A 12,070-nucleotide genomic window follows, 5' to 3' on the forward strand; every position below is an offset into this window, starting at 1 on the left:
AGGGGTTTTCTCTCTCTAAAAACACTGTTAGATAAACAAAATTATACGAAACAGGGCAAAGAATAAGATATTTCCAATCTACCATTCCAGCAGTGAATAACAACTCTCCACTCACCCTATTTTTTTGAGACAACTCTCCACTCACCTTTTTTTAGACAACTCTCCACACACCTAGTTGGTGTTACAATGAAGACGGCAATTTAAGGGAGTGGTTCTGACATGCGATCCACATTTAACCATAGTGGTGGTGAGGGGCTAGTGCTAGGTAGACCTGAGCATTTTGCGGGTTAGCCTGACCCTGTGAAAATCCTAAATCTTTTCCGTGCCTAAAATCTATACCTAGGCCTGCTTAGTAAACCCATCATGCTAGCAACAGGCGGGCCTAAATCGGACTGTGCCGCCTTTTTCAATTTAAAAATAATTAAAAATATTTTTTGGGCCTAGCTTGGGATGGCCTGGGCTTGATCTGCTCAAGTCTAGACTAGTGTACGTGCATAGCAAAAGTGGAGGTAGGGAATTGGTTGCGTGATGACGTTTTGATAATGTCACCGGCTGCCAATGATGGAAGAAGAGGCGATGGCGTGGTTGGCATCCAGTGGTGGGAGGCTGATGGTGGAGGGGGTTGTCGATGCTAAAGGAGAAAGGAGGGCGAGTAGGGGCAAGAAGAGAGGAAGGTGAACCACTCTAAGTGGTGAATAGGAAAGCTCAAAGGAACTTGCTATTTTTGAAACCTATATCGCTATGTTGTTACACGTTTTATATACTCTACAACGATTGCTAAAATATGACACATAACATAGCATCAAGAGATCTCCAATTCGCCATAATGTTCACAGGTCCAAGCTATTACTGCTAGACTTGTAACCTTAAACTAAGGGATGTATCATGTATGGCCTGCCTTTTGCACAACCTAGCTACTTGTTCCATAGGCAAGGAGGCAGCTCTTATCCCAAAAGCGCCCTCCAAAGAGGGGCACTGGTGTCTCTTCAAAAAAGAGAGAGAGGAGGGGCACTGGCCATCGAATAGGACATATCAAGCCATTAAAGTACTCCTACCACCATAACAAAAACCTAAGTAAATTTAACCATTCATATCAATCGCAACTGCACGTTTTCGAATCCAAGTATTCGCGAAAAGGCGCACCACACAGCAGGAAAAAATTAAAAAAACAATTAGTCATCGTCGTGGCCTCGTATAAATCAGACACGATCACGTTGGCGACGAGTAAAATAAGGTTGGTTGCATGGCTTTTCCATCGCCGTTGCGATTATGTTAGGACAACGAAACGCTAATGGCTGAGTGGGAGACACATAGGTTTGGTGTGCGAGGCGTGAGTGTAAAAGCGAAGGTATAAGCGTGTTAATGTTCGATCAGGGAAGCACTAGACGTGGGTCAGTATTTGTAGGCTTCAGAGGGCTCAGGGTACAAAAAGCTACCAGTATAATAACTTGTTTCAGATGGTTTCGGCCAAGTACTTTACGTGTTCCAATCCAGGAGGCGGCTGATTGAGCCAAAGTAGTAGTAGAACCAACCTGAGAGATGTCATAAGAAAATTCATGGTGCCTGTTATCGTTTCGACTTATATGTTTGGTATTCTGCATGAGCTGCAGCACCGTATATGAGTGCTAAATTCTGGTTTGAGATTTAAGAGTGTAGATCAGGATTAGGTGGTACGGTGCAAATTACGATAGAGCATATCCTAATTTTGGGCACTATATTTATAGGTAGAGCTTTATGGATGCTGAAATAAGGTTGATAGAAACAAAAAAGAAATCTAGATGAAAGGAACATCCCTGGGCTTAAGGACAGGCTCGGGAATATGTCCCTTAAAGCAAGCACCACTTGTTTGATACGCTTAACATCAGGTATGACATTAAGCTTTTAGAAAAGGGTTTCTATATGGGCATCAACATGGCTGTTCTGTCCATTTTTCCAGTTGACGTATAGTGTAACACCAACAAAATTGATCATACCATTTCTTTTCCTTGCTAGTTCCTTGATTCGAGCATTTTATATCATTGCAGTGAAACTAAGCAACCGTGTCGTCCGCGTCTAGCGCAGTACTATATGCAACAACTTTGTTGAAATCTAGAAGTTGTATCTCAAAGTCAGTACAGAACAAATTCCAAACTTTACAACACCGCTTTGGTGATGTGGAAATTGAACTTGAGCTTTGTTTTGTTTAGAGCTTCATTGCGTCGTCGTTGTTGTTGCAATGTGTCAGAATCATCAGAGCATCGGCCAAAAGAATTACTAAACAGAAGAATAAGAACATGGTGCGATGACTTTTATCCCTGCTGCTTGTACTAAATTGCTCCATCGAGCTATGTGACTTTATCAATCACAAAGCTGAACTGAACTTTGCATTGCATGGAACTTGCTGTTGCTACTTTTCAAGTTTTCAGCAGCAGTTCTACCACTGTTGGCGCCGATGGTATGTAAAGAAAGCTTAGAAAATTAGGGCTTCTCTTATCATGATGCCCAAGTTCAGATAAACAAGAAAAAAATTTACAACATGTGGTTGGATTAAATTCATACTTATTTGGATGAAGCATCTGGGACGTGGCTCTTTTCCTCTAGAGCTAAGCTGCTTGAGCTGTATAATGATTGGATATTCTGTACTAATTTTATCAATATTAACTGGGAAAAGAAAGTAGAGAGTTTGTGTACGTACAAAAGTATTAGTAAAATAGTTTAGCCGGCACTAACTTGAGCTGATTTTTTAAAACAAATTTGTATGGAAAGGTCTACTGTTTGCAGCAAACTTACAAGGTACTGGACAGTTATGCTGCAAGTATGATTAAAGAACCCCAATTTGGACATAATTTTGTGCCAGGAGGGAGGGTCCATCAAGAACCGTACATTACAATATTGTGTGAACAATAATCACTACCTACATGTTATAATATGTCGGCGTGATGACAAGTCAGCACAATATATAGGAAACTGGAACAAGAGAGGTGGCTATTAGCATAGTGACAAAAAGTTCCACAAAGGTCTTACCTAAATAAATCTTTGATGAACTCTCTAATTTAAATTATCATGAAGAATTCACAACTGAACAAAAACGTGTATGTATTCATTAGCTAATAACTTTATTTAATTCTAGCTGAATATGACAGAGATATTTCATCCATAAACCCGGCTTGCACCTTAGTGAGGAACACTCGGATGCACACCACGATTCACATCATTATTACAGTTACCAAATGCACAAGTGATTTCTTATTATATATGCTATATAGTCAAGCATGGGTTTCCCCTAACCTGGTGGATTAAAATGGATCAGAGCCGTGCCATAGGAAAAGGATATCACAAACACAAAGTTCTTATCCACTCGTCGTCAAGTTACGTACATGATCATTCTGCCCGCACTGCTGAAAATTACAGCCTTTCAAGTAAGTTACCAACTACCAACACCAAGGATATTTGCATCCTCCTCTTAGATGGCTGATGTATTTACTTTTACAAGTCGACGTCACCGTAGAAAGATCCACACATAGCAGTAATTTTTACTACTAACCTAGTTGGTTCCCTATCATGATGAGCACTTCATCTAGATCTTTAATTATTTTAATTAGGACTTTAGTAGATGCTATGCATGCTAATGCTCCTTAATCGATTTAGGATTATTTTAGTGTTTTTTTTTTTGCTGTGCATGCTAATGCTTGCCACGCCATTACCCAGGGCACTTCATCTACTTAATTAGTACGATTTCTCTCTTAAATTATTTCTTCCAAGTATGTCTGCAAATGGCCATATGGTCCATTGGTCCCTACAGCCTCAGGTTAATTAAGTGATCAACTGATAATGAGTTATTAAGATCCAAGGGCACGAGCGACCAAGTCTATGAGTTCTAGAAGCGCGCTGTTCTCATGGTGCGGGCGCGTGCAGCAGGCGGACAACGACGATCAAACCTCGTCGAACGCTGCTCGCCGGAGGCCGGCCGGCGGCTATGCGTGTGAGTGTTTCGTTGCTGAACTTTTGAACAAGTCAAACTGCATCGTCGACGGACGAGACACTGATAAGTGGGGCCGTGGGGGCATACGGAAAAACGGAAGGGAAGACTGTCAGTTTTGTTGACGGCGTATGAGCTTGTTTAGCTGGCAAACACAGTTCAAAAAAAAAAACTTTGGCAAAACATACAAATTACAGTTTTTACGACGAAGAAATTTCCAGTTACGCTAGCCTTGCTGTGATATTTTATCATGATAATAATTGATTAAAAATTAGTATTTTATTTTTTAGCTAGTTATTTAGTTACAAAACACATAAAATTAGAAGAAGAAATAAAAATTATATTAGTGAAAAAGAAAACTATTTATGCTCTAAACTTATACCTAAATCTTATACACGTATTGGTTCAATTCTAATACATTTTGATCAACCGCTAAAATCATATGTTAGGTGTAGGCAGTCCAACCAAAATCAAAATATATTTGCCTTACATGCGTGTTGTGCTTTGCCTGTTGTCTACTTGATGCGACGAACTTAAGCTACACAGTGCTTCTTAATCTATTATCTTAGTAAGATTTTTAAATTTTTTCATCATGTTTTATTATGAATTTTAGCTATTGAATAATTATATTTTACATGAACTCTTTATTTAGATATTTGATTTTTATAATAATTTAATTTTTTATAAGACTAAATTTGATATAGATCTTTATTTTTTTTTCTATTCTAGCCCTAATTTTAATTATTATTTATTTTATTTTATTTAGACTTTTTATTTAGATATTTTTCTTCTTAAATCGTATGGAAATCGACCCTTACCGCAAATAGTCATTTTGGTTAGCTGAGACAATGCAAATGCAATATTTCAGACACTCTGGAAGGAGACGATCCTTACCGCAAATGGAGCCAGCACAAACATCCCTCATTTTCGCCCAACTTTGTACCAAAATTGCCCACCAATTCACCATTTCAGGCTCGCACCGTCGCACGCCATTGAGCTAGCTCCATCGTTTGTTGGCATTTACACTTCCAATTGGTTGCAGTACCAACGCGGTCTAGGTAAATCTGTGTAACAATTCGGCATTGCACGCATGAACTCAACAGCACGCACTTCGCAACCTTTAGAAAAATACAAATAAACCTGTCAATAGGCAATAGGTGAACTGATAATTAAGACGCAGAAGAAACAGTCGTCTTGCTGCTCCATTCTAGCTAGTTCGCCTCACGGTCACGGACCCTTCCAGAGTTGCGGTTCCGGCCGTCAGGCGGAGACGCTGCCTCAGGCCCGTAACCATCGGACTCCAACTCCATTGCCGTGGAAGGCCGGCCGCGCATCGAGAAGAACAGCAACCGCTCGCACACAAACTGCGGCGACTTACCGGGAGGACTACTTACGGCTGGCATGTCGTCAACGACTCATGCATCAACGCTCGTGGTCGTCGCGATTCACCCCGTTCTGAACGGCGGGTGCCGGTAAGAAGTAAGAACACGCCGCGGATTACGTGGCCGATGTCGGTGGACATTTCAGCCTTCGATGTCGGTACCGGGAGAGCAAGATCGAGGAGTCTGTAGTTCCACATATTCATACGAGGTTTACCAGTCTCCCAACTTGCCGATTGTATTGTTTTCTGAGGTGAACGTGGCTTCGTCGTAGATCCAGACGTGAGTTCTCACTTAGAGGTCGGAGCCCGGCGAGAAGGTCGGTATGTCGAACGCGAAATTGCAGTCTTTGATAGAAGGATAATGACGCAAGGGATTAACGGTGAAACATTAGTTACATATATAGCCCAAAGGGTTACCATATCAACCAACACGCTTCTGCATGCATGCATCGAGCGAACCCGTAGTTACTGTCCGTTTGGTTATCCGTATGGTTTAGTCTGGCTGTATCACGTGAGTGAGACGGTTGTATGTAGTGTTATTTATTTGGTTAACTGTACGTGTTCAACTTAGTTAAGAAGATATTATGTTTATTTTTCCGTATAAGTATATATTATATAAGATTAAAATAAAAAAGCAAGTATCAATATGATATTTATTTTGTATAAATACACTTTATAATATTTAATTTATCATATTAAACTTTAATCTAATTTAAAATATATTAATATTAGTTAATACCTACTAATTATACACTAATTGCGTCATTAGCTGACCTCCCACCGGTTTGGCCCGTGGAAGCGGATTTCGAATCTGTTTTTGCTGGGCTAGGCTCGCTCACTGATTTTGCACGCACAGGACCAGACCTGCTCCAGCGCACAGGCAACCAAACGCGTCGGGCCTACACGTGATGGCCAGGCCAGCGCTAGAGCAACCAACCAAACAACGGGTAAATCGTTTCGTAGCGGGAGCTGAAAGCATGTGGTTATCCTGTTCGTTGGTGCACTTCGAGATTCGTGCGCACTCAGAAATTAGAGCCATACTCTCTCACCATTAAATGTCTGTGCAAATCTTCAAGCATCCATCGATGGTCACGATAAAGCCCTGAACTCAGGCCCCCTGCAAAAATCCACATTGCCAAACAACCCCTTAATACCTCCCCGCAACGCGGTGTGGAATGGGCCACCACGTGGGGAGGGGACAGCCGTATGTACTGTGCTCTGCACCGCATCACGTCCGGCGTGGGGCTGGGAAACGGCCGATGGATCAAGTGGTCTCTTTCGGGAAAGCAGTATGCGTCAATGTTTTAGGAGTCGGGACTCACTCGGTCACTCAGCAGGAACAACGTAGCGGCATTGCACGATTAAGCCTGGGCCCTAATTTATAATTCCAAAATTTAGATATTAATTAATCCTATCTGATAGGATTCTTTGTTTCCAAATTTACCTATTTATTAATCATATTTAATATGTGCATTTTGATTTCATCTGGATGTCAGATGTTTATAATAATAAGGGATCTAGATCATTTTTTTAGATTAATATGATAATTTCATAATCTTAAGAGTCAATGTGATGGTTTTTTTCTCCTCAAATAATAATATAATAGATGAGTACGGGCATGGTGAGTGCATGGATAAGAAAGTGTGGCATATCCCAACTATGTTGATAAGACGTGTCAACGAATGAAGTAAGATATACAACTAACCCTACATCATTCACGCGCAACTTTTCCTAGTCTTTGTCGAGGTGTAAATTTCAGCGCATGCATGCATGAACTCTCCACTGATTATACACGTAATGCAGAATCAACGATGGCTAATGCATGCAGTGTGGTCTGCTAATTGCTCGCTAGCTCTAGAGCTGAAGCGTCTTTGACCCAACTTGCTTTCTCCTAAGTATACTACCACTATGGTCCAAAAAAGAGAGTATACTACCACTAGTGGCACCAATCTTTAGACCCTTCAAATGCGTAGAGCCATGAGCGACTCAACCGTAGTTTAATACTCGTCGCATGTACCAGCCTGACGCAGCTTTTGGACCGGACGCGGAGCCCACAGCTTGGTCCTGCAGACCCTGGTCGATCGATGGCTTGAGAAGTTTCCAAGTTCCAAGCTAAGCGACCACTGGTCAAATGCAAAGCCATTATCCAAAGCTGCAACGATCAAAATTAATCGATCAATGTTTCAAGTTTTTATTCATGGCGAGAGAGACAAAAATGTTAGGACTGCATGTGGGCCCACAGTGAGCATTGGCACAGGGGCGATGTGCTGACTTTTGGAGGGGAGTTAGGTGCCAGCCGATGGATCCAGCCGATGGTGCTACAAAGTAAAAGACACGGCTGACACTTTGGTTTTGTTTGATGGTCGGAGCACACGCTCAATCATGCGCCGATTTTATGTTCTTTGGAGAGTGTTTTGTGCCAAAGCAAGTGGTCTAGAAAATAGAGACATGCTGGGAGCATGCATGGGCTTCCAGAAGATCAGGTAAGGTTTCTCTAAAATAAATAATTAACCAATAAGACTTAGGCTCTGTGTAGCATAATTTACGCTGGTGCAAAAACGGCTTGTGTAAGAAGCTGGTGGGAGGCAGCTTTTGCTCTCCAGTCCTATCTCAGCCTCTACTTACTTATAAGCTGCTGTAAAATACTAAGTTTTAGCATAGTTGAAGCTATATAAAACAAAACTTTATACATATGCCAGGGGTGTAAGATACAAGAGGTGAAATCAGACTCTTTTTGAGACTAAGTAGCATACATATTTCACACATGTAAAATCAATTTAGGATATAGCAATTTGAAAAAGTTAAAAAAAAAACATATCAGAAGAGAGATTTGTATATCGGACTTTCTAAAAACACACGAACCTAGTTGTTAAAAACATAGCACAATCACTATTAATTTATTGATTCGTGAGCAGTGAGATTGAAAGTATTTTTAGAAGAAGAAATATGGTCTAACTTTGTACAATGAACATTTGATTAATTTAGGTGGATGATAGATATCGTTTGGATCTGTTACAACTCGTTTATTTTATAGTAGTATAGAAGTATAGATAGAGATGTAGAAAACTGATTTTTTTTTAAAGGGGAAAAAACCGATGGATCTCTAAAGGAATCGTACATCTTCCTTTAAAATCCGTGGCTTCCAAACACGCCCTATATCAATAATTGGCGGTTGATCTGAGCCATTCAACAGGTTGATGGATGGATGGCACGGCAATAGTATTCACCTTATGAAGACATTATCACACAATATTTCTTTTTTCACATGGAACAGCCAAGCTTGCCATGATAGTATCACTACGTATAACCGCCATTTGAAAATAAATGTCACGAAATGTGTTCACTCAAATTTGTTTATACTTTGGGCAGTAGTAGCCGTAACAAGTTTCAGATTTAATTAACATCACATTGCAATGCGATTAGAGTTATTACACTACTACAATATCTATTATCACATAATTAGAAAATTATGGCCAAATTTGGAACCATGCTGGTATCAAAAGGATATCCATTTCTGACTGAGGCAGTATAGAAGATTTAAGGATTTCATTGGAACTGATTTGACTCGGGACAAAAAAGTTCAGACAAAACCTAGTTGATACTTGACACATCAGGTTGACTATTCTTCCTCAAGATCAAAGTATACAGAAGTACAGAAAAAGGTGAAAATTCTAGAAGTGTCAAATTACGAGGACATTATTAGTGGCAGCTTTGTCACTAAGTGATACCAATATTATATGGTATGACTAAAAAATTATTTATTTATTTTACTATTTAAATTTAAGATACTATTCACAATTAAAATAATGAGAAGCAATATTTATCGTAAACGCGAGACGGTGTAAGATATAAAACTAACTCGTCCTTAAAAATTACTATTCAGATACTATTCTACGTATAATTTTATATGCAAGAATTACTATTCAGATACTATTTTGATACTATTTAGTACTGTTTGCACACCGTGTAAACAGTAAAGACTTAATTTAATATTATTAAAATACTATTTTGAACAGTAACAATAATAATAAAATATTCAATATTGAAAGTGACTTTTTTTTATTCAGTGTTATTTAGTGATACTATTCAGGATCTTTGCAAGTCGGTGAAACTAATAATTCACTAAATATTTATTATTATTGTTACAGTTTAAAATAGCGTTTTAATAATATCAAATCAACTCTTTACTGTTCACACGGTATGCAAACAATACTAAATAGTATTATAATAGTACTAAATAGTAATTCTTAATATAGAATTGCACGGAGAATAATATCTTAATAGTAATTCTTGAGAACGAGTTAGTTTTATATCCTTCACCGTCTCGTGCTTACGATAAATATTGCTTATCATTATCTTAATTGTGAATAGTAACTCATATATATATATATGAGAGAGAGAGAGAGAGAGAGAGAGAGAGAGAGAGAGAGAGAGAGAGAGAGAGAGAGAGAGAGAGAGAGAGAGAGAGAATCCCAATTGCATCATTCTGGTCAAACTCGACAGTGCATACAACAAGCTGCAATAACTGACCGTTGATTAAGAATCGCCCGACCAATGTTCAATTGATAGCAGCAGTTAATTAGATTATCAGCTGGAAGAGAAGGAATGGGAGGATTAGATTTCTCTCCGGCCCGATCGAAGCAAACACTGACGACGCCACTCCCCTTTCATTCCCTGGAAGTATCCAGAAAGGTTGCAAACGTACCCAGGGTCAAATCTTCTTTATTTTGATGCAAGTTTTTAAAGTTTTCAAAGGTGCTTATTAAGTGACTGTTTAAAAAAACTCTGAAGAAACATGCTTTTGATTGCTAGAACTTTACTTCTGAAGGTTTCGAAACTTACGAGTTCGGATTAAACTGTTACAGACTTGCACAGTTGCATGAGGAGATAGTTACATTCCATTACGCAAATAGCCATGCAAAGTGTAGACTGAACAAACGCGAAGAAGAAAAACAAGAATTACGTCAGCAGCCTGCCTTGAAGCATAGCACTTACGATGGTGTTTCAGATCAGAATCACCCTCAAAGTGCGATAATCTCAACTTTCTGAGGTGCCCAATCGCATGTACGACGACGATCGTATCAACCATCATCCTTCAAATCACACACCACTACGAGTGAATGCTGGCAGCAGCAGAGAGCTAGTGTTCCTTGATCAAACATTAAAATAAATGAGATCTTTAGCATACCTATCAAACAGTTAGGATCACTAATAAGATATTTCCCGCGCGCTTGAATAACACAAACAGTTCATACCCTGCAGATACGCCCCTTTTGTCGCTCAACATGTACAAATATCTCTAAAAGCGTCATAGTACATGTACAAATATCTTGAGCGCAGTAGGATAAAAATGGGCAACTAAACACTACTGCTGCACTAGTAGCTGCTAGCACCTCATTTGTTCTCTCACAAAAAGCTAGCTATACCTCACTTCAGCCGCTGTCTTATCCGCTTACGCGAAATCCGGTTGCCGTCACTCATGACACAACGGATCAAGATCGGGTCACTAATTAGCTAGGGTTCAGTATCGCCCAAGCTAGGATTCTAGTAGATGCAAAGCCGCCGGCCGATCGAGAAGAGAAAATGAAACAGGGGACCTATCTACCTACTATAAGCCCGGGCACTGACTGATCCATCGAACCACGACGAACATAAAGCTAGCGGTGGAGGAATAATATATTAACATCGATCACAAAAAAGATGGTCGAGCAAGCTTGTGATCGATGCATGAACGGAACCATTGGCCAGAGCGATGCCCGGCCGGCCCCGGCATGTAGGCAGCAGCTAGGAAGCCAGGCTTGCCCATCCACTCGGATGAGACGCGCGTCGTCGTGCTTGCCGCTGTCTCTGCCTCTAGCTACCTGCAGGAAAGCGCAGGCGAGCGCGACCGTTTGGGCCGGCTGCCTGCGTGCCCCTGCTCTGGCCGGGCAGTGCTCGTAGGCGCCACTCACAATCGCAGCGCTTTCCTGCCGGGGCAAAAAAGCCCATATCTTGCTGCACCACCACTATGTGTGTCAGTGTGTCACTATGCCTTGGCACGGCGTGGCATGGCAGGAGCTGTCACGATCACTGGTTTTCCACAAGCTAGCTGTTGTTGTTTTGTGTTAGTAGTGTTATGCTAGCTGCTAGTACTGTTGCCTATGGCTATGGCTACAAACCGTTTAATTTGGACGGGCGTAATGGCTAAAGTGCAGGCGCGCACACGGCCGGGCACGGACCGTGTCCCGCGTTGCTCGTGTCACTCTCGTCTCGTGCGTCATGCACTAGCGTAGTAGCGTGTGCATGCGCGATCGAGCACTAGTGCACTAGCAGCTAGCTGCCTGGCGGCTTACTCGACGAATCTTGTCTCGGATTGCCCCGGACCGAACTGAACTTTCTGCTGCAACTTGAACGACGCGCGCGCGGTCGTGCGCTCGCGTACGCAGACAGGCGCGTGACCCGTGTTGCGATCAGACGTCGTACGCCGCAGCCCGCACGAACGTACGATCGATCGGCCGTTCGAGCTAGTTGCATGCCTCTCGATCGGTGCAGCGTCAAGCTGCTGGTGCATGATGGGTAGAAAGGCAACGAAGCAGGTAGCACGTGCTAGATAAATATGGCATGCGCCTATGTTTAGTCTGCATATCACGCCGGCCTCACCACTTTCCATCATCCTGGTAATTGTTTCTATAAACAGGATTGGATGGATACGTGTGTGCTTAGCCTATATATATGTACCCTTGTGTTACATC

The sequence above is a fragment of the Phragmites australis genome, chromosome 3 (genome assembly GCF_958298935.1).
Source record: "Phragmites australis chromosome 3, lpPhrAust1.1, whole genome shotgun sequence".
Taxonomy (NCBI): Eukaryota; Viridiplantae; Streptophyta; class Magnoliopsida; order Poales; family Poaceae; genus Phragmites; species Phragmites australis.